The sequence below is a fragment of the Zingiber officinale genome, chromosome 1A (genome assembly GCF_018446385.1).
Source record: "Zingiber officinale cultivar Zhangliang chromosome 1A, Zo_v1.1, whole genome shotgun sequence".
Lineage (NCBI taxonomy): Eukaryota > Viridiplantae > Streptophyta > Magnoliopsida > Zingiberales > Zingiberaceae > Zingiber > Zingiber officinale.
In genome coordinates, this window is record NC_055987.1 from 131,969,089 (window position 1) to 131,973,887 (window position 4,799).

Genomic DNA, 4,799 nt, shown 5'->3' on the forward strand with positions numbered 1-4,799 from the left:
AAGTTTTTGAACAAGTAAAGTAAGTTTTACATCAGTATAAAAGTATTAAAGAAGAAGTTTTTAAACAAGTGAAATAAAAGAATAAGTTTAGAACAAATGAAATAAGTTTCATTTTGTTTTAAAAGCAGCAAGTTGAGTTTTCTTTTATGCTAGCATGTTATTTAGATTAGCTTACTGTTCTTTGCTATTAGAAGAGCATGAGTAGCTTTACATGTTTAGCATTTCAGTATGTTTGTTTCTTTTACTAGTAGATGAGCATGAGTAGTTTCCCTTTTGAGCATTCAGTTTTAGTTTTTAGTATATGTACATGCATATCGAGATTTTGTGAGTTAGATAGCGCTTACTAAGCATTTTGCTTATAGGTTGCATTTCCTCTTACTGTAGATACATGTAACGACCCAATTTTCCCTATTTCAAGTTCTAAAAGTCCATAAAAATATTTAGAAATACTTTTAAAATATTCTAGAGATTTTTAGGAATTTTTAGAGTATTTTTACGTAATTTTTGGAGGTCGTTTAGTATGTTTACAAAAAGAAAGAAGTTTTGACCAAAAATGTGGAAGTTGAGACTTGAACCCAAGACCTCCTGCCGGACCTGACCCAATCGGACGCAGCCAACCAACTGAGCTACGCAGGTTTTATTAATCAAATATGGAGAGAAATAGATTTAAGCTATAGCTGGAACGTTTAAAATAAATTGGAATAAAAGTGCGCGGCGGAGGAATCGAAGCCCAAACCTTTGATTTGGTTAAAATCTGGCCAACCAACTGAGCTGCGCGTGATTTGTTAACTAAGTATGTAGCGAGATGTATTTAAGTTATAGAAAAGGGCAGAAATAAACCTAGGTTTTAAAGGGTTGATTTTCTTCCCAAGCCCTAAGTTCTATTTCTCCTCCTCTTCGGGTGCGTCGGCGTCGCTGGTTTCGGGCGGAACCACAGCAACTTTGGAGCTTCTCTCCGGCGGCCGGCGAAGGTTTCTTCCGGCGAATCTTGCGGATCCGAGCTCTCCTCGTCAAGGAGAACACGCGGAAAGGAAGGGATCGCCGAGATCTTCACCTTCTCCGAACCCTAGAAGCTTTAGAGTCCTCTTCTCCGGTTGTAAGTCCAAGCAAATCACTGTGAGTCGCTACTCACCTGCAGTAGGATAGTTTCAGATTTCTATTTCGTTTGTTTTCGATTTTTTTCTGTGATGTTGGTTTTGGGTTTGCCGCCGTGACCTTCAAAGAAAGAATAGGATGGGTAAAATTCAAACATGTGGGTTTGATATCTTAAGCTTTATAGTTTGAATTCGGATTTTTGTTATACTAGGCAATGAGAAATCTTCTGTTTTGGTTCTTTGCTGTGGTCTGAGCAGTAGCAATCTTCAATTCTTTTTGTTGCTGTGGCACATAGGATAGAGAACAATTGATGTCTTAGTTTTCAATTTAAGATTCTTTTTCCTTCTTCCTTGCATATATACACTGTAACATGCTTAAGGGTCTTGTTGCTGCCGTGTGTTTCCAAGAGAAGAACAGGAAAAAGGATTAAGTAAGTGGAGTGTTTTGCTCTTATTGGTTTCTTTCGTGGCACTAAACAGGGAAATGGATTATGATTTCGGGCTGTTTTGAAGTAGACTTGAAGAATTCTGTTGCTTTATGTTGTGAACATGTTTGTAAAGATTTTAGTTACAACAGTACTTTCTGTTTGGTTTGTGCCGGGGAACATAACAAGAAGAACAAGCATGTTTTGGATCCATATTAGCTATAGACCTTTTATTGAATTGTTAGAGCATGAAATGCTGTAGATTTATAGCTCTTGTTGGATTTTCTCCTTGTTGCGATAAAAGAACAGCTTTGAAATTAAGCATATCAATCTTAGACTTCTTTGTTACCTTAATTAGCATCTCAGTCTTAGCATACTAGTTTTATTTGCATTTCTGCAAGCATGAACATCTCTATTTAGAGCTTAGAACAGTTTCTCTTTTATCGCATATTCGTAAGCAAGAACAATTTCCTTTAGGGCCTAGAACAACCTTTCTTTATTTGCATTTCTGTTTGTGTAGCAATAGATGTACATGAACAGATTTTCTAGTTTTAAGTTGCATTCTTTTACCCTATTTTACAGCATGTTTAGGAAGCTTAAAGTTGCTTTCTTTTGTACTATTTTATAGCATGATTAGTAAGTTCAGATTTGTTTTCCTTTGCTTTGTTTTATAACATGCTTAGAGAGTTTAGATCTGTTTCCCTTATGTTATTTTTATATAGCATGCTTGGTTGGTTGTAATTCTACACTTGATAGATATATCTACAGGATTTTAATAAGCTTTAATCAAGGAGTATGAGAAGTATAAGTAAAGAAAAGAAAGAAAAGGCTAAGGCCTTAGGTAAATCCCAAAGTCAAGACTTTAGGGATTTTGGCACATAGGATGCTATTAAAATGCCAAGGCATTTAAAGAAGAAGTATTTAAGATAAAAAGTATTTTACTTTTAAGAAGAGGCTAGTATCCGACTTCCAAGGTTGTCGTTAAACAAATCCAGGTGTCCAATTCCAAGGTCTTGGCCCTGGTAGACCAAGGTCTGCTCTTTTAGGATTGGCGGCTCGCTACCCCAACCTATTAGGGAATGCGCATAAAATGGTACTAAGCCTGGGCCCAAGAGAAGTTGATTATTATTTTCAAGTATTAAAGTATAAATTTTAAACAAGTGAAATAAAAGAATAAGATTAGAGTAAAAGAAGTAAGTTTCACTTTGTTTTAAAGATCAGCAAGTTTAGCTTTCTTTTATGCTAGCAGCTTTTACATGTTTAGTTTCTTACATGTTATTTATTTGCTAGTTGATGAGCATGTTTAGCTTTATATGTTAGCATTCCAGTTAGTTTGCTTTCTTTATTAGTTTATGAGCATGAGTAGTTATACATGTTATCTTTTCTGTTAGTTGATTTCTTTGCTATTTATGAGCATGAGTAGCTTTACATATTAGCATTCAGTTTTAGCATGTTTTTATTTGTATACATGCATATCGAGTTTTTGTGAGTTAGATAGCGCTCACTAAGCTTTATGCTTATAGATTGCACTTTCTCCTACTGCAGATAAAGAAAAAGGAAAGCTAATATGAAGGAAGGCGACAAGGAGATGCAAGAGGGGTGTGTGATGTCTGCACTATGGGAGTTCTAGGGATCCTTGCGAATAAGATGAATTATGATTTGTTCTTTGAGTTAATTAAGTTTTTATGTGTTAAGGAAATTTGATAACTGTTTATAAGGACACTTGATACTGTGTTTGCTATTCAGTTGTGGTTGTGGATTAGTTTTTCTTTATTGTTGCTGAGTTAGATTTATTATACTGCGTGGTTGTTAGTTATGTGTTCCAGCCGCTTGTGGCTGAGTATATATACTGCATGTATTGTTAAATATGGTCACCGGTACAGGGGAGACTCTATCGAAATTTTTCGGTAGGGTTTCCATGTGGTTTTTAATCACACCGGTTAAGTAGAGTTAGTAGTTAGGTAACGGTCATCTTTAGAGAATAGTAGTAGTAAGAAGGGTGGTCGTTACAATACAGGAAAAGAAAAGTTATAGCAAAGGAAGGTGACAAGGAGGTGCGGATGAATGTGTGATGCCTGGACTATAGAAGCCTTGGGATTTAGCATAAGAATTTATTAAGATTGTCATTTATTAAGAATGTATTAGATGAGTCATTTAGTCTTCCGCTGCTAGTTAATTGTATGTTTTGAGTTTTTTAGAGTTTATGTATTGATCTTTACATGTGAACAACTCTAATTAAGTAAAGTTAGTAGTCCAGTAGCGCTCCGCCCTCACAGTCCAGTAGTGAGGAGGGTGGGGTGTTACATGAGGAGCATGGAAATGCAAGGACCTACTTAAGACAATTGATAAACAATTTGTAACTTTAGACAAGACCCTTGCTAGCTCCCTAATAATGGAATTCTCATCATTAAAGTTCACTAGCGTGAAAGGTGTGCGAGAGCACATCATGAAGTTAAGGGATATAGTGGCTCGATTAAAGACATTCAAGGTGGAAATATCTGAAACTTTTCTTATGCACTACATCTTACGCACTTTTCCTCATTAATATGGTCCTTTCAAAATCTCCTACAATACACAAGGATAAGTGGTCCATCAATGAGTTAATGACCATGTGTGTACAAGAAGAAGGTTGTTGATGGAAATAAGTGGTAATATTCTTATGACTACACAAGGGAACCCACAAAAACAAGCCATAATCAAGCACTACAAGAAATTTTGGATTCAACAATGATTTTTCATCGTTGTTGTAAGCCCTTAAATAACTGTTGTTAAAGGTCATGTTATTAAAAGGAGTGCTCAAAGACAACAGTGAAAAACTATTGTCATTGACCAACGACAATCGTTTTTCACCGTTGTCGTTTAGGATGATCAACAATAGTTTAGCAACGGTTGTTGTGCATATCCTTTATGAGCAAGGTGATGGGGGTATATGTTCTTCTTTCTTTTCTCCTTTTATTGATCACTTAGTTTCTAGTCACGTGAAACATTCCACATATCAAATTTATTATTTCGCCAATTACCTTATTGTCTACTTATTTTGAAAGAACATAAAACTAAACTTACAATGAAGTCATTGGACATGCGAGTAATGACAAAAGAAATCCAATCATCTCTTGCAAAACCATAGCCACTAGGTGGTTCATCCAACTCTTCGGGTTTATCAAGCTTGTTGGAAATGAATTTCTTAGTGAGATGGGATTTAAACTGACTCCACTTATTACTTGCTGAATTCAAACATCCCTTCTTCTAACTTGGGAAACATCATATGTCAACTACAAAA